This window comes from Gossypium raimondii, unplaced genomic scaffold (genome assembly GCF_025698545.1).
Source record: "Gossypium raimondii isolate GPD5lz unplaced genomic scaffold, ASM2569854v1 Contig00330, whole genome shotgun sequence".
NCBI classification, from domain to species: Eukaryota; Viridiplantae; Streptophyta; class Magnoliopsida; order Malvales; family Malvaceae; genus Gossypium; species Gossypium raimondii.
Genome location: NW_026291430.1, coordinates 1 through 21,079, shown reverse-complemented (window position 1 = coordinate 21,079; position 21,079 = coordinate 1). Strand labels below are relative to the sequence as shown.

General features: G+C 42.5%; 47 pseudogenes; all 47 read right to left on the bottom strand.

Moving 5' to 3' along the window:
- Nucleotides 1-277: 277 nt before the first annotated feature.
- LOC128038980 (5S ribosomal RNA) lies at nucleotides 278-393 on the bottom strand (annotated as a pseudogene).
- A 179-nt stretch (nucleotides 394-572) lies between these two features.
- Nucleotides 573-687, bottom strand: LOC128038983 (5S ribosomal RNA; annotated as a pseudogene).
- A 469-nt stretch (nucleotides 688-1,156) lies between these two features.
- On the bottom strand, nucleotides 1,157-1,268 carry LOC128039025 (5S ribosomal RNA; annotated as a pseudogene).
- Nucleotides 1,269-1,448: 180 nt separating this feature from the next.
- On the bottom strand, nucleotides 1,449-1,564 carry LOC128039026 (5S ribosomal RNA; annotated as a pseudogene).
- Nucleotides 1,565-2,031: 467 nt separating this feature from the next.
- Nucleotides 2,032-2,145, bottom strand: LOC128038998 (5S ribosomal RNA; annotated as a pseudogene).
- Nucleotides 2,146-2,322: 177 nt separating this feature from the next.
- LOC128039010 (5S ribosomal RNA) lies at nucleotides 2,323-2,436 on the bottom strand (annotated as a pseudogene).
- Nucleotides 2,437-2,913: 477 nt separating this feature from the next.
- LOC128039022 (5S ribosomal RNA) lies at nucleotides 2,914-3,028 on the bottom strand (annotated as a pseudogene).
- A 179-nt stretch (nucleotides 3,029-3,207) lies between these two features.
- Nucleotides 3,208-3,321, bottom strand: LOC128038997 (5S ribosomal RNA; annotated as a pseudogene).
- A 178-nt stretch (nucleotides 3,322-3,499) lies between these two features.
- LOC128039000 (5S ribosomal RNA) lies at nucleotides 3,500-3,612 on the bottom strand (annotated as a pseudogene).
- Nucleotides 3,613-3,789: 177 nt separating this feature from the next.
- LOC128038993 (5S ribosomal RNA) lies at nucleotides 3,790-3,903 on the bottom strand (annotated as a pseudogene).
- Nucleotides 3,904-4,080: 177 nt separating this feature from the next.
- Nucleotides 4,081-4,197, bottom strand: LOC128039019 (5S ribosomal RNA; annotated as a pseudogene).
- Nucleotides 4,198-4,378: 181 nt separating this feature from the next.
- Nucleotides 4,379-4,491, bottom strand: LOC128039004 (5S ribosomal RNA; annotated as a pseudogene).
- A 179-nt stretch (nucleotides 4,492-4,670) lies between these two features.
- Nucleotides 4,671-4,785, bottom strand: LOC128038986 (5S ribosomal RNA; annotated as a pseudogene).
- A 465-nt stretch (nucleotides 4,786-5,250) lies between these two features.
- Nucleotides 5,251-5,365, bottom strand: LOC128038982 (5S ribosomal RNA; annotated as a pseudogene).
- A 178-nt stretch (nucleotides 5,366-5,543) lies between these two features.
- Nucleotides 5,544-5,657, bottom strand: LOC128038992 (5S ribosomal RNA; annotated as a pseudogene).
- A 472-nt stretch (nucleotides 5,658-6,129) lies between these two features.
- Nucleotides 6,130-6,243, bottom strand: LOC128038996 (5S ribosomal RNA; annotated as a pseudogene).
- Nucleotides 6,244-6,422: 179 nt separating this feature from the next.
- Nucleotides 6,423-6,535, bottom strand: LOC128038999 (5S ribosomal RNA; annotated as a pseudogene).
- Nucleotides 6,536-8,167: 1,632 nt separating this feature from the next.
- On the bottom strand, nucleotides 8,168-8,282 carry LOC128039024 (5S ribosomal RNA; annotated as a pseudogene).
- Nucleotides 8,283-8,753: 471 nt separating this feature from the next.
- Nucleotides 8,754-8,865, bottom strand: LOC128039021 (5S ribosomal RNA; annotated as a pseudogene).
- A 180-nt stretch (nucleotides 8,866-9,045) lies between these two features.
- LOC128038990 (5S ribosomal RNA) lies at nucleotides 9,046-9,159 on the bottom strand (annotated as a pseudogene).
- A 174-nt stretch (nucleotides 9,160-9,333) lies between these two features.
- Nucleotides 9,334-9,447, bottom strand: LOC128039015 (5S ribosomal RNA; annotated as a pseudogene).
- Nucleotides 9,448-9,622: 175 nt separating this feature from the next.
- On the bottom strand, nucleotides 9,623-9,735 carry LOC128039017 (5S ribosomal RNA; annotated as a pseudogene).
- Nucleotides 9,736-9,913: 178 nt separating this feature from the next.
- Nucleotides 9,914-10,027, bottom strand: LOC128039009 (5S ribosomal RNA; annotated as a pseudogene).
- Nucleotides 10,028-10,205: 178 nt separating this feature from the next.
- LOC128039002 (5S ribosomal RNA) lies at nucleotides 10,206-10,320 on the bottom strand (annotated as a pseudogene).
- A 762-nt stretch (nucleotides 10,321-11,082) lies between these two features.
- On the bottom strand, nucleotides 11,083-11,196 carry LOC128038995 (5S ribosomal RNA; annotated as a pseudogene).
- A 467-nt stretch (nucleotides 11,197-11,663) lies between these two features.
- Nucleotides 11,664-11,777, bottom strand: LOC128039018 (5S ribosomal RNA; annotated as a pseudogene).
- A 470-nt stretch (nucleotides 11,778-12,247) lies between these two features.
- LOC128039005 (5S ribosomal RNA) lies at nucleotides 12,248-12,360 on the bottom strand (annotated as a pseudogene).
- A 180-nt stretch (nucleotides 12,361-12,540) lies between these two features.
- LOC128039014 (5S ribosomal RNA) lies at nucleotides 12,541-12,654 on the bottom strand (annotated as a pseudogene).
- Nucleotides 12,655-12,832: 178 nt separating this feature from the next.
- LOC128038987 (5S ribosomal RNA) lies at nucleotides 12,833-12,944 on the bottom strand (annotated as a pseudogene).
- A 181-nt stretch (nucleotides 12,945-13,125) lies between these two features.
- LOC128039012 (5S ribosomal RNA) lies at nucleotides 13,126-13,239 on the bottom strand (annotated as a pseudogene).
- Nucleotides 13,240-13,415: 176 nt separating this feature from the next.
- Nucleotides 13,416-13,529, bottom strand: LOC128038994 (5S ribosomal RNA; annotated as a pseudogene).
- Nucleotides 13,530-13,707: 178 nt separating this feature from the next.
- On the bottom strand, nucleotides 13,708-13,820 carry LOC128039001 (5S ribosomal RNA; annotated as a pseudogene).
- A 752-nt stretch (nucleotides 13,821-14,572) lies between these two features.
- On the bottom strand, nucleotides 14,573-14,685 carry LOC128039023 (5S ribosomal RNA; annotated as a pseudogene).
- A 178-nt stretch (nucleotides 14,686-14,863) lies between these two features.
- LOC128039013 (5S ribosomal RNA) lies at nucleotides 14,864-14,978 on the bottom strand (annotated as a pseudogene).
- A 752-nt stretch (nucleotides 14,979-15,730) lies between these two features.
- Nucleotides 15,731-15,843, bottom strand: LOC128039020 (5S ribosomal RNA; annotated as a pseudogene).
- A 178-nt stretch (nucleotides 15,844-16,021) lies between these two features.
- LOC128039006 (5S ribosomal RNA) lies at nucleotides 16,022-16,134 on the bottom strand (annotated as a pseudogene).
- Nucleotides 16,135-16,896: 762 nt separating this feature from the next.
- Nucleotides 16,897-17,009, bottom strand: LOC128038981 (5S ribosomal RNA; annotated as a pseudogene).
- A 178-nt stretch (nucleotides 17,010-17,187) lies between these two features.
- Nucleotides 17,188-17,301, bottom strand: LOC128038984 (5S ribosomal RNA; annotated as a pseudogene).
- Nucleotides 17,302-17,478: 177 nt separating this feature from the next.
- LOC128038991 (5S ribosomal RNA) lies at nucleotides 17,479-17,593 on the bottom strand (annotated as a pseudogene).
- Nucleotides 17,594-18,064: 471 nt separating this feature from the next.
- On the bottom strand, nucleotides 18,065-18,178 carry LOC128039008 (5S ribosomal RNA; annotated as a pseudogene).
- A 181-nt stretch (nucleotides 18,179-18,359) lies between these two features.
- LOC128038989 (5S ribosomal RNA) lies at nucleotides 18,360-18,473 on the bottom strand (annotated as a pseudogene).
- A 176-nt stretch (nucleotides 18,474-18,649) lies between these two features.
- On the bottom strand, nucleotides 18,650-18,762 carry LOC128039016 (5S ribosomal RNA; annotated as a pseudogene).
- Nucleotides 18,763-18,939: 177 nt separating this feature from the next.
- On the bottom strand, nucleotides 18,940-19,053 carry LOC128039011 (5S ribosomal RNA; annotated as a pseudogene).
- Nucleotides 19,054-19,230: 177 nt separating this feature from the next.
- LOC128039003 (5S ribosomal RNA) lies at nucleotides 19,231-19,343 on the bottom strand (annotated as a pseudogene).
- A 181-nt stretch (nucleotides 19,344-19,524) lies between these two features.
- On the bottom strand, nucleotides 19,525-19,640 carry LOC128038988 (5S ribosomal RNA; annotated as a pseudogene).
- Nucleotides 19,641-20,108: 468 nt separating this feature from the next.
- LOC128038985 (5S ribosomal RNA) lies at nucleotides 20,109-20,222 on the bottom strand (annotated as a pseudogene).
- A 182-nt stretch (nucleotides 20,223-20,404) lies between these two features.
- Nucleotides 20,405-20,517, bottom strand: LOC128039007 (5S ribosomal RNA; annotated as a pseudogene).
- Nucleotides 20,518-21,079: the final 562 nt, after the last annotated feature.

Genomic DNA, 21,079 nt, shown 5'->3' with positions numbered 1-21,079 from the left:
AGGACTTCCTGAGGTCACCCATCCTAGTACTACTCTCGCCCAAGCACGCTTAATCATGAGTTCGATGGGATCCGGCATTAGTGCCGGTATGATCGCACCCGCCAACTCTTGCGCAATCTATTCATATAAAGGTCGCCTTATCGCAGCTTGCGCCGAATTTAAATGCAAATTCGACCAAATATCGCTTCAAATTGTTTATTTCACAAAACGCAAATAACGAATGAGTTACACCACGCCGAGAAAATGCAACTAAAAAAACATTATATGAAATAAAATGGAGGTGCAACACGAGGACTTCCTGCGAGGTCACCCATCCTAGTACTACTCTCGCCCAAGCACGCTTAATCATGGAGTTCGATGGGATCCGGCATTAGTGCCGGTATGATCGCACTGGCCAACTCTCGCAATCTATTCATATAAAGGTCGCCTTTATCGCAGCTTTTGCGCCGAATTTAAATGCAAATTCGACCAAATATCGCTTTCAAATTGTTTATTTCACAAAACGCAAATAACGAATGAGTTACACCACGCCGAGAAAATGCAACTAAAAAAACATTATATGAAATAAAATGGAGGTGCAACACGAGGACTTCCTGTGAGGTCACCCATCCTAGTACTACTCTCGCCAAGCACGCTTAATCATGGAGTTCGATGGGATCCGGCATTAGTGCCGGTATGATCGCACCCGCCAACTCTTGCAATCTATTCATATAAAGGTCGCCTTATCGCAGCTTTGCGCCAAATTTAAATGCAAATTCGACCAAATATCGCTTCAAATTGTTTATTTCACAAAACGCAAATAACGTAATGAGTTACACCACGCCGAGAAAATGCAACTAAAAAACATTATATGAAATAAAATGGAGGGTGCAACACGAGGACTTCCTGCAGAGGTCACCCATCCTAGTACTACTCGCCAAGCACGCTTAATCATGGAGTTCGATGGGATCCGCATTAGTGCCGGTATGATCGCACCCGCCAACTCTTTGCGCAATCTATTCATATAAAGGTCGCCTTTATCGCAGCTTGCGCCAATTTAAATGCAAATTCACCAAATATCGCTTCAAATTGTTTATTTCACAAAACGCAAATAACGAATGAGTTACACCACGCCGAGAAAATGCAACTAAAAAAACATTATATGAAATAAAATGGGAGGGTGCAACACGAGGACTTCCCAGAGGTCACCCATCCTAGTACTACTCTCGCCAAGCACGCTTAATCATGAGTTCGATGGGATCCGCATTAGTGCCGGTATGATCGCACCTGCCAACTCTTGCGCAATCTATTCATATAAAGGTCGCCTTTATCGCAGCTTGCGCCAAATTTAAATGCAAATTCGACCAAATATCGCTTCAAATTGTTTATTTCACAAAACGCAAATAACGTAATGAGTTACACCACGCCGAGAAAATGCAACTAAAAAAACATTATATGAAATAAAATGGGAGGTGCAACACGAGGACTTCCTGCGAGGTCACCCATCCTAGTACTACTCTCGCCAAGCACGCTTAATCATGCGAGTTCGATGGGATCCGGCATTAGTGCCGGTATGATCGCACTCGCCAACTTCTCATGCAATCTATTCATATAAAGGTCGCCTTTATCGCAGCTTGCGCCAAATTTAAATGCAAATTCACCAAATATCGCTTTCAAATTGTTTATTTCACAAAACGCAAATAACGAATGAGTTACACCACGCCGAGAAAATGCAACTAAAAAACATTATATGAAATAAAATGGAGGTGCAACACGAGGACTTCCTGCGAGGTCACCCATCCTAGTACTACTCGCCAAGCACGCTTAATCATGAGTTCGATGGGATCCGGCATTAGTGCCGGTATGATCGCACTGGCCAACTCTTGCGCAATCTATTCATATAAAGGTCGCCTTTATCGCAGCTTGCGCTCGAATTTAAATGCAAATTCACCAAATATCGCTTCAAATTGTTTATTTCACAAAACGCAAATAACGAATGAGTTACACCACGCCGAGAAAATGCAACTAAAAAAATTATATGAAATAAAATGGAGGGTGCAACACGAGGACTTCCTGCGAGGTCACCCATCCTAGTACTACTCTCGCCAAGCACGCTTAATCATGAGTTCGATGGGATCCGGCATTAGTGCCGGTATGATCGCACCCGCCAACTCTTGCGCAATCTATTCATATAAAGGTCGCCTTTATCGCAGCTTGCGCCAATTTAAATGCAAATTGACCAAATATCGCTTCAAATTGTTTATTTCACAAAACGCAAATAACGAATGAGTTACACCACGCCGAGAAAATGCAACTAAAAAAACATTATATGAAATAAAATGGAGGGTGCAACACGAGGACTTCCTGTGAGGTCACCCATCCTAGTACTACTCTCGCCAAGCACGCTTAATCATGAGTTCGATGGGATCCGGCATTAGTGCCGGTATGATCGCACTCCGCCAACTCTCATGCGCAATCTATTCATATAAAGGTCGCCTTTTATCGCAGCTTGCGCCAAATTTAAATGCAAATTCGACCAAATATCGCTTTCAAATTGTTTATTTCACAAAACGCAAATAACGAATGAGTTACACCACGCCGAGAAAATGCAACTAAAAAAACATTATATGAAATAAAATGGAGGGTGCAACACGAGGACTTCCTGTGAGGTCACCCATCCTAGTACTACTCTCGCCAAGCACGCTTAATCATGAGTTCGATGGGATCCGGCATTAGTGTCGGTATGATCGCACCACCAACTCTCAAGCGCAATCTATTCATATAAAGGTCGCCTTTATCGCAGCTTGCGCCGAATTTAAATGCAAATTCGACCAAATATCGCTTCAAATTGTTTATTTCACAAAACGCAAATAACGAATGAGTTACACCACGCCGAGAAAATGCAACTAAAAAACATTATATGAAATAAAATGGGAGGTGCAACACGAGGACTTCCTGCGAGGTCACCCATCCTAGTACTACTTCTCGCCAAGCACGCTTAATCATGAGTTCGATGGGATCCGGCATTAGTGCCGGTATGATCGCACCCGCCAACTCTCATGCAATCTATTCATATAAAGGTCGCCTTTATCGCAGCTTGCGCCAATTTAAATGCAAATTCGACCAAATATCGCTTTCAAATTGTTTATTTCACAAAACGCAAATAACGAATGAGTTACACCACGCCGAGAAAATGCAACTAAAAAACATTATATGAAATAAAATGGGAGGGTGCAACACGAGGACTTCCTGCGAGGTCACCCATCCTAGTACTACTCTCGCCAAGCACGCTTAATCATGAGTTCGATGGGATCCGGCATTAGTGCCGGTATGATCGCACCCGCCAACTCTTGCGCAATCTATTCATATAAAGGTCGCCTTTATCGCAGCTTGCCCGAATTTAAATGCAAATTCACCAAATATCGCTTCAAATTGTTTATTTCACAAAACGCAAATAACGAATGAGTTACACCACGCCGAGAAAATGCAACTAAAAAAACATTATATGAAATAAAATGGAGGGGTGCAACACGAGGACTTCCTGTGAGGTCACCCATCCTAGTACTACTCGCCCAAGCACGCTTAATCATGAGTTCGATGGGATCCGGCATTAGTGCCGGTATGATCGCACCTGCCAACTCTTGCGCAATCTATTCATATAAAGGTCGCCTTTATCGCAGCTTTGCGCCAAATTTAAATGCAAATTCACCAAATATCGCTTCAAATTGTTTATTTCACAAAACGCAAATAACGAATGAGTTACACCACGCCGAGAAAATGCAACTAAAAAAATTATATGAAATAAAATGGAGGGTGCAACACGAGGACTTCCTGTGAGGTCACCCATCCTAGTACTACTCTCGCCAAGCACGCTTAATCATGAGTTCGATGGGATCCGGCATTAGTGCCGGTATGATCGCACCCGCCAACTCTTGCGCAATCTATTCATATAAAGGTCGCCTTATCGCAGCTTGCGCCAATTTAAATGCAAATTCGACCAAATATCGCTTTCAAATTGTTTATTTCACAAAACGCAAATAACGAATGAGTTACACCACGCCGAGAAAATGCAACTAAAAAACATTATATGAAATAAAATGGAGGGTGCAACACGAGGACTTCCTGCGAGGTCACCCATCCTAGTACTACTCTCGCCAAGCACGCTTAATCATGAGTTCGATGGGATCCGGCAGCATTAGTGCCGGTATGATCGCACCTGGCCAACTCTTGCGCAATCTATTCATATAAAGGTCGCCTTTATCGCAGCTTGGCGCCAAATTTAAATGCAAATTCGACCAAATATCGCTTCAAATTGTTTATTTCACAAAACGCAAATAACGAATGAGTTACACCACGCCGAGAAAATGCAACTAAAAAAACATTATATGAAATAAAATGGAGGGTGCAACACGAGGACTTCCTGTGAGGTCACCCATCCTAGTACTACTCGCCCAAGCACGCTTAATCATGAGTTCGATGGGATCCGGCATTAGTGCCGGTATGATCGCACCTGCCAACTCTCACGCAATCTATTCATATAAAGGTCGCCTTTATCGCAGCTTGCGCCGAATTTAAATGCAAATTCACCAAATATCGCTTCAAATTGTTTATTTCACAAAACGCAAATAACGAATGAGTTACACCACGCCGAGAAAATGCAACTAAAAAAACATTATATGAAATAAAATGGGAGGGTGCAACACGAGGACTTCCTGCGAGGTCACCCATCCTAGTACTACTCTCGCCAAGCACGCTTAATCATGGAGTTCGATGGGATCCGGCATTAGTGCCGGTATGATCGCACCTGCCAACTCTTGCGCAATCTATTCATATAAAGGTCGCCTTTATCGCAGCTTGCGCCAATTTAAATGCAAATTCGACCAAATATCGCTTCAAATTGTTTATTTCACAAAACGCAAATAACGAATGAGTTACACCACGCCGAGAAAATGCAACTAAAAAACATTATATGAAATAAAATGGGAGGTGCAACACGAGGACTTCCTGAGGTCACCCATCCTAGTACTACTCGCCAAGCACGCTTAATCATGGAGTTCGATGGGATCCGGCATTAGTGCCGGTATGATCGCACCCACCAACTCTTGCGCAATCTATTCATATAAAGGTCGCCCTTATCGCAGCTTGCGCCAATTTAAATGCAAATTCGACCAAATATCGCTTCAAATTGTTTATTTCACAAAACGCAAATAACGAATGAGTTACACCACGCCGAGAAAATGCAACTAAAAAACATTATATGAAATAAAATGGAGGGTGCAACACGAGGACTTCCTGCGAGGTCACCCATCCTAGTACTACTCGCGCCAAGCACGCTTAATCATGGAGTTCGATGGGATCCGGCATTAGTGCCGGTATGATCGCACCCGCCAACTCTTGCGCAATCTATTCATATAAAGGTCGCCTTTATCGCAGCTTACGCCAATTTAAATGCAAATTCACCAAATATCGCTTCAAATTGTTTATTTCACAAAACGCAAATAACGAATGAGTTACACCACGCCGAGAAAATGCAACTAAAAAAAACATTATATGAAATAAAATGGAGGGTGCAACACGAGGACTTCCTGTGAGGTCACCCATCCTAGTACTACTCTCGCCAAGCACGCTTAATCATGAGTTCGATGGGATCCGGCATTAGTGCCGGTATGATCGCACCCGCCAACTCTCATGCGCAATCTATTCATATAAAGGTCGCCTTTATCGCAGCTTGCGCCGAATTTAAATGCAAATTCACCAAATATCGCTTCAAATTGTTTATTTCACAAAACGCAAATAACGAATGAGTTACACCACGCCGAGAAAATGCAACTAAAAAAACATTATATGAAATAAAATGGAGGGTGCAACACGAGGACTTCCTGTGAGGTCACCCATCCTAGTACTACTCGCCCCAAGCACGCTTAATCATGAGTTCGATGGGATCCGGCATTAGTGTCGGTATGATCGCACCCGCCAACTCTTGCATAATCTATTCATATAAAGGTCGCCTTATCGCAGCTTGCGCCAAATTTAAATGCAAATTCGACCAAATATCGCTTCAAATTGTTTATTTCACAAAACGCAAATAACGAATGAGTTACACCACGCCGAGAAAATGCAACTAAAAAAACATTATATGAAATAAAATGGAGGGTGCAACACGAGGACTTCCTGCGAGGTCACCCATCCTAGTACTACTCTCGCCAAGCACGCTTAATCATGAGTTCGATGGGATCCGGCATTAGTGCCGGTATGATCGCACCCACCAACTCTTGCGCAATCTATTCATATAAAGGTCGCCTTTATCGCAGCTTATGCGCCAATTTAAATGCAAATTCACCAAATATCGCTTCAAATTGTTTATTTCACAAAACGCAAATAACGAATGAGTTACACCACGCCGAGAAAATGCAACTAAAAAAACATTATATGAAATAAAATGGAGGGTGCAACACGAGGACTTCCTGTGAGGTCACCCATCCTAGTACTACTCGCCAAGCACGCTTAATCATGGAGTTCGATGGGATCCGGCATTAGTGCCGGTATGATCGCACCCGCCAACTCTTGCGCAATCTATTCATATAAAGGTCGCCTTTATCGCAGCTTGCGCCGAATTTAAATGCAAATTCGACCAAATATCGCTTTCAAATTGTTTATTTCACAAAACGCAAATAACGAATGAGTTACACCACGCCGAGAAAATGCAACTAAAAAAAATTATATGAAATAAAATGGGAGGGTGCAACACGAGGACTTCCTGCGAGGTCACCCATCCTAGTACTACTCGCCAAGCACGCTTAATCATGAGTTCGATGGGATCCGGCATTAGTGCCGGTATGATCGCACCCGCCAACTCTTGCGCAATCTATTCATATAAAGGTCGCCTTTATCGCAGCTATGCGCCAATTTAAATGCAAATTCACCAAATATCGCTTCAAATTGTTTATTTCACAAAACGCAAATAACGAATGAGTTACACCACGCCGAGAAAATGCAACTAAAAAACATTATATGAAATAAAATGGAGGGTGCAACACGAGGACTTCCTGCAGAGGTCACCCATCCTAGTACTACTCTCGCCAAGCACGCTTAATCATGAGTTCGATGGGATCCGGCATTAGTGCCGGTATGATCGCACTCACAACTCTTGCGCAATCTATTCATATAAAGGTCGCCTTTATCGCAGCTTTGCGCCAATTTAAATGCAAATTCACCAAATATCGCTTCAAATTGTTTATTTCACAAAACGCAAATAACGAATGAGTTACACCACGCCGAGAAAATGCAACTAAAAAAACATTATATGAAATAAAATGGAGGGTGCAACACGAGGACTTCCTGTGAGGTCACCCATCCTAGTACTACTCGCCAAGCACGCTTAATCATGAGTTCGATGGGATCCGGCATTAGTGCCGGTATGATCGCACCTCGCCAACTCTTGCGCAATCTATTCATATAAAGGTCGCCCTTATCGCAGCTTATGCCAAATTTAAATGCAAATTCACCAAATATCGCTTTCAAATTGTTTATTTCACAAAACGCAAATAACGAATGAGTTACACCACGCCGAGAAAATGCAACTAAAAAACATTATATGAAATAAAATGGGAGGGTGCAACACGAGGACTTCCTGTGAGGTCACCCATCCTAGTACTACTCGCCAAGCACGCTTAATCATGAGTTCGATGGGATCCGGCATTAGTGCCGGTATGATCGCACCACCAACTCTTGCAAGCAATCTATTCATATAAAGGTCGCCTTATCGCAGCTTGCGCCGAATTTAAATGCAAATTCGACCAAATATCGCTTCAAATTGTTTATTTCACAAAACGCAAATAACGAATGAGTTACACCACGCCGAGAAAATGCAACTAAAAAAACATTATATGAAATAAAATGGAGGGTGCAACACGAGGACTTCCTGCGAGGTCACCCATCCTAGTACTACTCGCCAAGCACGCTTAATCATGAGTTCGATGGGATCCGCATTAGTGCCGGTATGATCGCACCACCAACTCTTGCGCAAATCTATTCATATAAAGGTCGCCTTTATCGCAGCTTGCGCCAATTTAAATGCAAATTCACCAAATATCGCTTCAAATTGTTTATTTCACAAAACGCAAATAACGAATGAGTTACACCACGCCGAGAAAATGCAACTAAAAAACATTATATGAAATAAAATGGGAGGGTGCAACACGAGGACTTCCTGCGAGGTCACCCATCCTAGTACTACTCTCGCCAAGCACGCTTAATCATGGAGTTCGATGGGATCCGGCATTAGTGCCGGTATGATCGCACCCGCCAACTCTTGCGCAATCTATTCATATAAAGGTCGCCTTTATCGCAGCTTATACCGAATTTAAATGCAAATTCACCAAATATCGCTTCAAATTGTTTATTTCACAAAACGCAAATAACGAATGAGTTACACCACGCCGAGAAAATGCAACTAAAAAAACATTATATGAAATAAAATGGAGGGTGCAACACGAGGACTTCCTGCGAGGTCACCCATCCTAGTACTACTCGCCAAGCACGCTTAATCATGAGTTCGATGGGATCCGGCATATTAGTGCCGTATGATCGCACTCCGCCAACTCTTGCGCAATCTATTCATATAAAGGTCGCCTTTATCGCAGCTTGCGCCGAATTTAAATGCAAATTCGACCAAATATCGCTTCAAATTGTTTATTTCACAAAACGCAAATAACGAATGAGTTACACCACGCCGAGAAAATGCAACTAAAAAAACATTATATGAAATAAAATGGGAGGTGCAACACGAGGACTTCCTGCGAGGTCACCCATCCTAGTACTACTCGCCAAGCACGCTTAATCATGGAGTTCGATGGGATCCGCATTAGTGCCGGTATGATCGCACCCGCCAACTCTCATGCAATCTATTCATATAAAGGTCGCCTTTATCGCAGCTTGCGCCGAATTTAAATGCAAATTCGACCAAATATCGCTTCAAATTGTTTATTTCACAAAACGCAAATAACGAATGAGTTACACCACGCCGAGAAAATGCAACTAAAAAAACATTATATGAAATAAAATGGGAGGGTGCAACACGAGGACTTCCTGTGAGGTCACCCATCCTAGTACTACTCTCGCCAAGCACGCTTAATCATGAGTTCGATGGGATCCGGCATTAGTGCCGGTATGATCGCACCCACAACTCTTGCGCATCTATTCATATAAAGGTCGCCTTTATCGCAGCTTGCGCCAATTTAAATGCAAATTCACCAAATATCGCTTCAAATTGTTTATTTCACAAAACGCAAATAACGAATGAGTTACACCACGCCGAGAAAATGCAACTAAAAAACATTATATGAAATAAAATGGAGGGTGCAACACGAGGACTTCCTGCGAGGTCACCCATCCTAGTACTACTCTCGCCAAGCACGCTTAATCATGAGTTCGATGGGATCCGGCATTAGTGCCGGTATGATCGCACCTGCCAACTCTCATGCAATCTATTCATATAAAGGTCGCCTTTATCGCAGCTTGCGCCAATTTAAATGCAAATTCACCAAATATCGCTTCAAATTGTTTATTTCACAAAACGCAAATAACGAATGAGTTACACCACGCCGAGAAAATGCAACTAAAAAAATTATATGAAATAAAATGGAGGGTGCAACACGAGGACTTCCTGCGAGGTCACCCATCCTAGTACTACTCTCGCCAAGCACGCTTAATCATGAGTTCGATGGGATCCGCATTAGTGCCGGTATGATCGCACCACAACTCTTCATGCAATCTATTCATATAAAGGTCGCCTTTATCGCAGCTTGCGCCGAATTTAAATGCAAATTCACCAAATATCGCTTCAAATTGTTTATTTCACAAAACGCAAATAACGAATGAGTTACACCACGCCGAGAAAATGCAACTAAAAAAACATTATATGAAATAAAATGGGAGGGTGCAACACGAGGACTTCCTGTGAGGTCACCCATCCTAGTACTACTCTCGCCAAGCACGCTTAATCATGAGTTCGATGGGATCCGGCATTAGTGCCGGTATGATCGCACTCACCAACTCTTGCGCAATCTATTCATATAAAGGTCGCCTTTATCGCAGCTTGCGCCAATTTAAATGCAAATTCACCAAATATCGCTTCAAATTGTTTATTTCACAAAACGCAAATAACGAATGAGTTACACCACGCCGAGAAAATGCAACTAAAAAAACATTATATGAAATAAAATGGAGGGGTGCAACACGAGGACTTCCTGCGAGGTCACCCATCCTAGTACTACTCTCGCCAAGCACGCTTAATCATGGAGTTCGATGGGATCCGGCATTAGTGCCGGTATGATCGCACCCGCCAACTCTCATGCGCAATCTATTCATATAAAGGTCGCCTTTATCGCAGCTTATACTCAATTTAAATGCAAATTCACCAAATATCGCTTCAAATTGTTTATTTCACAAAACGCAAATAACGAATGAGTTACACCACGCCGAGAAAATGCAACTAAAAAAACATTATATGAAATAAAATGGAGGGTGCAACACGAGGACTTCCTGCGAGGTCACCCATCCTAGTACTACTCGCCAAGCACGCTTAATCATGAGTTCGATGGGATCCGCATTAGTGCTGGTATGATCGCACCTGCCAACTCTTGCGCAATCTATTCATATAAAGGTCGCCTTTATCGCAGCTTGCGCCGAATTTAAATGCAAATTCGACCAAATATCGCTTCAAATTGTTTATTTCACAAAACGCAAATAACGTAATGAGTTACACCACGCCGAGAAAATGCAACTAAAAAAATTATATGAAATAAAATGGAGGGTGCAACACGAGGACTTCCTGAGGTCACCCATCCTAGTACTACTCGCCAAGCACGCTTAATCATGAGTTCGATGGGATCCGGCATTAGTGCCGTATGATCGCACCCGCCAACTCTCATGCAATCTATTCATATAAAGGTCGCCTTTATCGCAGCTTGCGCTACCGAATTTAAATGCAAATTCGACCAAATATCGCTTTCAAATTGTTTATTTCACAAAACGCAAATAACGAATGAGTTACACCACGTCGAGAAAATGCAACTAAAAAAAACATTATATGAAATAAAATGGAGGGTGCAACACGAGGACTTCCTGCGAGGTCACCCATCCTAGTACTACTCTCGCCAAGCACGCTTAATCATGAGTTCGATGGGATCCGGCATTAGTGCCGGTATGATCGCACCCGCCAACTCTTGCGCAATCTATTCATATAAAGGTCGCCTTTATCGCAGCTTGCGCCAAATTTAAATGCAAATTCACCAAATATCGCTTCAAATTGTTTATTTCACAAAACGCAAATAACGAATGAGTTACACCACGCCGAGAAAATGCAACTAAAAAAACATTATATGAAATAAAATGGGAGGTGCAACACGAGGACTTCCTGTGAGGTCACCCATCCTAGTACTACTCTCCAAGCACGCTTAATCATGAGTTCGATGGGATCCGCATTAGTGCCGGTATGATCGCACCCGCCAACTTCATGCAATCTATTCATATAAAGGTCGCCTTTATCGCAGCTTGCGCCAAATTTAAATGCAAATTCGACCAAATATCGCTTCAAATTGTTTATTTCACAAAACGCAAATAACGAATGAGTTACACCACGCCGAGAAAATGCAACTAAAAAAACATTATATGAAATAAAATGGAGGGTGCAACACGAGGACTTCCTGCGAGGTCACCCATCCTAGTACTACTCTCGCCAAGCACGCTTAATCATGAGTTCGATGGGATCCGGCATTAGTGCCGGTATGATCGCACCGCCAACTCTTGCGCAATCTATTCATATAAAGGTCGCCTTTATCGCAGCTTGCGCCGAATTTAAATGCAAATTCGACCAAATATCGCTTCAAATTGTTTATTTCACAAAACGCAAATAACGTAATGAGTTACACCACGCCGAGAAAATGCAACTAAAAAAACATTATATGAAATAAAATGGAGGGTGCAACACGAGGACTTCCTGTGAGGTCACCCATCCTAGTACTACTCGCCAAGCACGCTTAATCATGAGTTCGATGGGATCCGGCATTAGTGCCGGTATGATCGCACCTGCCAACTCTCATGCGCAATCTATTCATATAAAGGTCGCCTTTATCGCAGCTTGCGCCAATTTAAATGCAAATTCACCAAATATCGCTTCAAATTGTTTATTTCACAAAACGCAAATAACGAATGAGTTACACCACGCCGAGAAAATGCAACTAAAAAAACATTATATGAAATAAAATGGAGGGTGCAACACGAGGACTTCCTGCGAGGTCACCCATCCTAGTACTACTCGCCCAAGCACGCTTAATCATGAGTTCGATGGGATCCGGCATTAGTGCCGGTATGATCGCACCTGCCAACTCTTGCGCAATCTATTCATATAAAGGTCGCCTTTTATCGCAGCTTGCGCCAATTTAAATGCAAATTCACCAAATATCGCTTTCAAATTGTTTATTTCACAAAACGCAAATAACGAATGAGTTACACCACGCCGAGAAAATGCAACTAAAAAAACATTATATGAAATAAAATGGGAGGGTGCAACACGAGGACTTCCTGTGAGGTCACCCATCCTAGTACTACTCTCGCCAAGCACGCTTAATCATGAGTTCGATGGGATCCGGCATTAGTGCCGGTATGATCGCATCCGCCAACTCTTGCGCAATCTATTCATATAAAGGTCGCCTTATCGCAGCTTGCGCCAATTTAAATGCAAATTCACCAAATATCGCTTTCAAATTGTTTATTTCACAAAACGCAAATAACGAATGAGTTACACCACGCCGAGAAAATGCAACTAAAAAAACATTATATGAAATAAAATGGGAGGGTGCAACACGAGGACTTCCTGTGAGGTCACCCATCCTAGTACTACTCGCCCAAGCACGCTTAATCATGAGTTCGATGGGATCCGCATTAGTGCCGGTATGATCGCACCCACCAACTCTTGCATGTTAATCTATTCATATAAAGGTCGCCTTTATCGCAGCTTGCGCCGAATTTAAATGCAAATTCACCAAATATCGCTTCAAATTGTTTATTTCACAAAACGCAAATAACGAATGAGTTACACCACGCCGAGAAAATGCAACTAAAAAAACATTATATGAAATAAAATGGAGGGTGCAACACGAGGACTTCCTGTGAGGTCACCCATCCTAGTACTACTCTCGCCAAGCACGCTTAATCATGAGTTCGATGGGATCCGGCATTAGTGCCGGTATGATCGCACCTGCCAACTCTTGCGCAATCTATTCATATAAAGGTCGCCTTTATCGCAGCTTGCGCCGAATTTAAATGCAAATTCACCAAATATCGCTTCAAATTGTTTATTTCACAAAACGCAAATAACGAATGAGTTACACCACGCCGAGAAAATGCAACTAAAAAAATTATATGAAATAAAATGGAGGGTGCAACACGAGGACTTCCTGCGAGGTCACCCATCCTAGTACTACTCTCGCCAAGCACGCTTAATCATGAGTTCGATGGGATCCGGCATTAGTGCCGGTATGATCGCACCCGCCAACTCTTGCGCAATCTATTCATATAAAGGTCGCCTTATCGCAGCTTGCGCCAAATTTAAATGCAAATTCGACCAAATATCGCTTCAAATTGTTTATTTCACAAAACGCAAATAACGAATGAGTTACACCACGCCGAGAAAATGCAACTAAAAAAACATTATATGAAATAAAATGGGAGGTGCAACACGAGGACTTCCTGAGGTCACCCATCCTAGTACTACTCTCGCCAAGCACGCTTAATCATGGAGTTCGATGGGATCCGGCATTAGTGCCGGTATGATCGCACCCGCCAACTCTTGCGCAATCTATTCATATAAAGGTCGCCCTTTATCGCAGCTTGCGCCAATTTAAATGCAAATTCACCAAATATCGCTTCAAATTGTTTATTTCACAAAACGCAAATAACGAATGAGTTACACCACGCCGAGAAAATGCAACTAAAAAACATTATATGAAATAAAATGGAGGGTGCAACACGAGGACTTCCTGCGAGGTCACCCATCCTAGTACTACTCTCGCCAAGCACGCTTAATCATGAGTTCGATGGATCCGGCATTAGTGCCGGTATGATCGCACCTGCCAACTCTTGCGCAATCTATTCATATAAAGGTCGCCTTATCGCAGCTTACGCCAATTTAAATGCAAATTCACCAAATATCGCTTCAAATTGTTTATTTCACAAAACGCAAATAACGAATGAGTTACACCACGCCGAGAAAATGCAACTAAAAAACATTATATGAAATAAAATGGAGGGTGCAACACGAGGACTTCCTCAGAGGTCACCCATCCTAGTACTACTCGCCAAGCACGCTTAATCATGAGTTCGATGGGATCCGGCATTAGTGCCGGTATGATCGCACTGGCCAACTCTTGCGCAATCTATTCATATAAAGGTCGCCTTTATCGCAGCTTGCGCCAATTTAAATGCAAATTCACCAAATATCGCTTCAAATTGTTTATTTCACAAAACGCAAATAACGAATGAGTTACACCACGCCGAGAAAATGCAACTAAAAAAATTATATGAAATAAAATGGAGGGTGCAACACGAGACTTCCTGTGAGGTCACCCATCCTAGTACTACTCTCGCCAAGCACGCTTAATCATGAGTTCGATGGGATCCGGCATTAGTGCCGGTATGATCGCACCTGCCAACTCTTGCGCAATCTATTCATATAAAGGTCGCCTTATCGCAGCTTGCGCCAAATTTAAATGCAAATTCGACCAAATATCGCTTCAAATTGTTTATTTCACAAAACGCAAATAACGAATGAGTTACACCACGCCGAGAAAATGCAACTAAAAAAACATTATATGAAATAAAATGGAGGGTGCAACACGAGGACTTCCTGCGAGGTCACCCATCCTAGTACTACTCTCGCCAAGCACGCTTAATCATGGAGTTCGATGGGATCCGGCATTAGTGCCGGTATGATCGCACCCGCCAACTCTTGCGCAATCTATTCATATAAAGGTCGCCTTTATCGCAGCTTGGCGCCAAATTTAAATGCAAATTCACCAAATATCGCTTCAAATTGTTTATTTCACAAAACGCAAATAACGAATGAGTTACACCACGCCGAGAAAATGCAACTAAAAAAATTATATGAAATAAAATGGAGGTGCAACACGAGGACTTCCTGCGAGGTCACCCATCCTAGTACTACTCGCCAAGCACGCTTAATCATGAGTTCGATGGGATCCGCATTAGTGCCGGTATGATCGCACCCGCCAACTCTTGCGCAATCTATTCATATAAAGGTCGCCTTTATCGCAGCTTTGCGCCAATTTAAATGCAAATTCACCAAATATCGCTTCAAATTGTTTATTTCACAAAACGCAAATAACGAATGAGTTACACCACGCCGAGAAAATGCAACTAAAAAAATTATATGAAATAAAATGGGAGGGTGCAACACGAGGACTTCCTGCGAGGTCACCCATCCTAGTACTACTCGCCAAGCACGCTTAATCATGAGTTCGATGGGATCCGGCATTAGTGCCGGTATGATCGCACCTGCCAACTCTTGCGCAATCTATTCATATAAAGGTCGCCTTTATCGCAGCTTGCGCCAATTTAAATGCAAATTCACCAAATATCGCTTCAAATTGTTTATTTCACAAAACGCAAATAACGAATGAGTTACACCACGCCGAGAAAATGCAACTAAAAAAACATTATATGAAATAAAATGGAGGTGCAACACGAGGACTTCCTGCGAGGTCACCCATCCTAGTACTACTCGCCAAGCACGCTTAATCATGGAGTTCGATGGGATCCGGCATTAGTGCCGGTATGATCGCACTCCGCCAACTCTTGCGCAATCTATTCATATAAAGGTCGCCTTTATCGCAGCTTGCGCTCGAATTTAAATGCAAATTCACCAAATATCGCTTCAAATTGTTTATTTCACAAAACGCAAATAACGAATGAGTTACACCACGCCGAGAAAATGCAACTAAAAAACATTATATGAAATAAAATGGAGGTGCAACACGAGGACTTCCCCAGAGGTCACCCATCCTAGTACTACTCTCGCCAAGCACGCTTAATCATGAGTTCGATGGGATCCGCATTAGTGCCGGTATGATCGCACCCGCCAACTTCAATGCGCAATCTATTCATATAAAGGTCGCCTTTATCGCAGCTTACCGAATTTAAATGCAAATTCACCAAATATCGCTTCAAATTGTTTATTTCACAAAACGCAAATAACGAATTGAGTTACACCACGCCGAGAAAATGCAACTAAAAAACATTATATGAAATAAAATGGAGGGTGCAACACGAGGACTTCCTGTGAGGTCACCCATCCTAGTACTACTCGCCAAGCACGCTTAATCATGAGTTCGATGGGATCCGCATTAGTGTCGGTATGATCGCACCTGGCCAACTCTTGCGCAATCTATTCATATAAAGGTCGCCTTATCGCAGCTTATGCCGAATTTAAATGCAAATTCACCAAATATCGCTTCAAATTATTTATTTCACAAAACGCAAATAACGAATGAGTTACACCACGCCGAGAAAATGCAACTAAAAAAACATTATATGAAATAAAATGGGAGGGTGCAACACGAGGACTTCCTGCAGAGGTCACCCATCCTAGTACTACTCTCGCCAAGCACGCTTAATCATGAGTTCGATGGGATCCGGCATTAGTGTCGGTATGATCGCACCCGCCAACTCTTGCGCAATCTATTCATATAAAGGTCGCCTTTATCGCAGCTTGCGCCAATTTAAATGCAAATTCGACCAAATATCGCTTTCAAATTGTTTATTTCACAAAACGCAAATAACGAATGAGTTACACCACGCCGAGAAAATGCAACTAAAAAAACATTATATGAAATAAAATGGAGGGTGCAACACGAGGACTTCCTGTGAGGTCACCCATCCTAGTACTACTCGCCCAAGCACGCTTAATCATGGAGTTCGATGGGATCCGCATTAGTGCCGGTATGATCGCACCCGCCAACTTCATGCGAATCTATTCATATAAAGGTCGCCTTTATCGCAGCTTGCGCCTAATTTAAATGCAAATTCGACCAAATATCGCTTCAAATTGTTTATTTCACAAAACGCAAATAACGAATGAGTTACACCACGCCGAGAAAATGCAACTAAAAAAATTATATGAAATAAAATGGGAGGGTGCAACACGAGGACTTCCTGTGAGGTCACCCATCCTAGTACTACTCTCGCCAAGCACGCTTAATCATGGAGTTCGATGGGATCCGGCATTAGTGCCGTATGATCGCACCCGCCAACTCTTGCGCAATCTATTCATATAAAGGTCGCCTTTATCGCAGCTTGCGCCAAATTTAAATGCAAATTCACCAAATATCGCTTCAAATTGTTTATTTCACAAAACGCAAATAACGAATGAGTTACACCACGCCGAGAAAATGCAACTAAAAAACATTATATGAAATAAAATGGGGGGTGCAACACGAGGACTTCCTGTGAGGTCACCCATCCTAGTACTACTCTCGCCAAGCACGCTTAATCATGGAGTTCGATGGGATCCGGCATTAGTGCCGGTATGATCGCACCCGCCAACTCTTGCGCAATCTATTCATATAAAGGTCGCCTTTATCGCAGCTTGCGCCAATTTAAATGCAAATTGACCAAATATCGCTTCAAATTGTTTATTTCACAAAACGCAAATAACGAATGAGTTACACCACGCCGAGAAAATGCAACTAAAAAAACATTATATGAAATAAAATGGGAGGGTGCAACACGAGACTTCCTGCGAGGTCACCCATCCTAGTACTACTCGCCCAAGCACGCTTAATCATGCGAGTTCGATGGATCCGCAGCATTAGTGTCGGTATGATCGCACCCGCCAACTCTCACAAGAATCTATTCATATAAAGGTCGCCTTTATCGCACTTGCGCCAAATTTAAATGCAAATTGACCAAATATCGCTTCAAATTGTTTATTTCACAAAACGCAAATAACGTAATGAGTTACACCACGCCGAGAAAATGCAACTAAAAAACATTATATGAAATAAAATGGAGGGTGCAACACGAGGACTTCCTGTGAGGTCACCCATCCTAGTACTACTCTCGCCAAGCACGCTTAATCATGAGTTCGATGGGATCCGGCATTAGTGCCGGTATGATCGCACTCGCCAACTCTTGGCGCAATCTATTCATATAAAGGTCGCCTTTATCGCAGCTTGCGCCGAATTTAAATGCAAATTCGACCAAATATCGCTTCAAATTGTTTATTTCACAAAACGCAAATAACGAATTGAGTTACACCACGCCGAGAAAATGCAACTAAAAAAAATTATATGAAATAAAATGGGAGGGTGCAACACGAGGACTTCCTGTGAGGTCACCCATCCTAGTACTACTCTCGCCAAGCACGCTTAATCATGAGTTCGATGGGATCCGGCATTAGTGCCGGTATGATCGCACCCGCCAACTCTTGCGCAATCTATTCATATAAAGGTCGCCTTTATCGCATTGCGCCAATTTAAATGCAAATTCGACCAAATATCGCTTCAAATTGTTTATTTCACAAAACGCAAATAACGTAATGAGTTACACCACGCCGAGAAAATGCAACTAAAAAACATTATATGAAATAAAATGGAGGGTGCAACACGAGGACTTCCTGCGAGGTCACCCATCCTAGTACTACTCGCCAAGCACGCTTAATCATGGAGTTCGATGGGATCCGGCATTAGTGCCGGTATGATCGCACTCCACAACTCTTGCGCAATCTATTCATATAAAGGTCGCCTTTATCGCAGCTTGCGCCAATTTAAATGCAAATTCGACCAAATATCGCTTCAAATTGTTTATTTCACAAAACGCAAATAACGAATGAGTTACACCACGCCGAGAAAATGCAACTAAAAAACATTATATGAAATAAAATGGAGGGTGCAACACGAGGACTTCCTGTGAGGTCACCCATCCTAGTACTACTCTCGCCAAGCACGCTTAATCATGAGTTCGATGGGATCCGGCATTAGTGCCGGTATGATCGCACCTGCAACTCTTGCGCAATCTATTCATATAAAGGTCGCCTTTATCGCAGCTTGCGTCAATTTAAATGCAAATTCACCAAATATCGCTTTCAAATTGTTTATTTCACAAAACGCAAATAACGAAATGAGTTACACCACGCCGAGAAAATGCAACTAAAAAACATTATATGAAATAAAATGGAGGGTGCAACACGAGGACTTCCTGCGAGGTCACCCATCCTAGTACTACTCTCGCCAAGCACGCTTAATCATGAGTTCGATGGGATCCGCATTAGTGCCGGTATGATCGCACCCGCCAACTCTCATGCAATCTATTCATATAAAGGTCGCCTTTATCGCAGCTTATGCCGAATTTAAATGCAAATTGACCAAATATCGCTTTCAAATTGTTTATTTCACAAAACGCAAATAACGAATGAGTTACACCACGCCGAGAAAATGCAACTAAAAAAAAACATTATATGAAATAAAATGGAGGGTGCAACACGAGGATTTCCTGTGAGGTCACCCATCCTAGTACTACTCTCGCCAAGCACGCTTAATCATGAGTTCGATGGGATCCGGTGCATTAGTGCCGGTATGATCGCACCTGCCAACTCTTGCGCAATCTATTCATATAAAGGTCGCCTTTATCGCAGCTTGCGCCAATTTAAATGCAAATTCACCAAATATCGCTTCAAATTGTTTATTTCACAAAACGCAAATAACGAATGAGTTACACCACGCCGAGAAAATGCAACTAAAAAAAATTATATGAAATAAAATGGAGGGTGCAACACGAGGACTTCCTGTGAGGTCACCCATCCTAGTACTACTCGCCAAGCACGCTTAATCATGAGTTCGATGGGATCCGCATTAGTGCCGGTATGATCGCACCCGCCAACTCTTGCGTAATCTATTCATATAAAGGTCGCCTTTATCGCAGCTTGCGCCTCAATTTAAATGCAAATTCACCAAATATCGCTTTCAAATTGTTTATTTCACAAAACGCAAATAACGAATGAGTTACACCACGCCGAGAAAATGCAACTAAAAAAACATTATATGAAATAAAATGGGAGGGTGCAACACGAGGATTCCCTGTGAGGTCACCCATCCTAGTACTACTCGCCCAAGCACGCTTAATCATGGAGTTCGATGGGATCCGGCATTAGTGCCGGTATGATCGCACCCGCCAACTTCTTGCGCAATCTATTCATATAAAGGTCGCCTTTATCGCAGCTTGCGCGCCGAATTTAAATGCAAATTCACCAAATATCGCTTTCAAATTGTTTATTTCACAAAACGCAAATAACGTAATGAGTTACACCACGCCGAGAAAATGCAACTAAAAAACATTATATGAAATAAAATGGGAGGTGCAACACGAGGACTTCCTGCGAGGTCACCCATCCTAGTACTACTCTCGCCAAGCACGCTTAATCATGAGTTCGATGGGATCCGCATTAGTGCCGGTATGATCGCACCCGCCAACTCTTGCGCAATCTATTCATATAAAGGTCGCCTTATCGCAGCTTGCGCCAATTTAAATGCAATTCGACCAAATATCGCTTCAAATTGTTTATTTCACAAAACGCAAATAACGAAATGAGTTACACCACGCCGAGAAAATGCAACTAAAAAAATTATATGAAATAAAATGGGAGGGTGCAACACGAGGACTTCCTGTGAGGTCACCCATCCTAGTACTACTTCTCGCCAAGCACGCTTTAATCATGAGTTCGATGGATCCGGCATTAGTGTCGGTATGATCGCACCGCCAACTTCAGCGCATCTATTCATATAAAGGTCGCCTTTATCGCAGCTTGCGCCGAATTTAAATGCAAATTCGACCAAATATCGCTTCAAATTATTTATTTCACAAAACGCAAATAACGTAATGAGTTACACCACGCCGAGAAAATGCAACTAAAAAACATTATATGAAATAAAATGGAGGGTGCAACACGAGGACTTCCCAGGAGGTCACCCATCCTAGTACTACTCTCGCCAAGCACGCTTTAATCATGGAGTTCGATGGGATCCGGCAT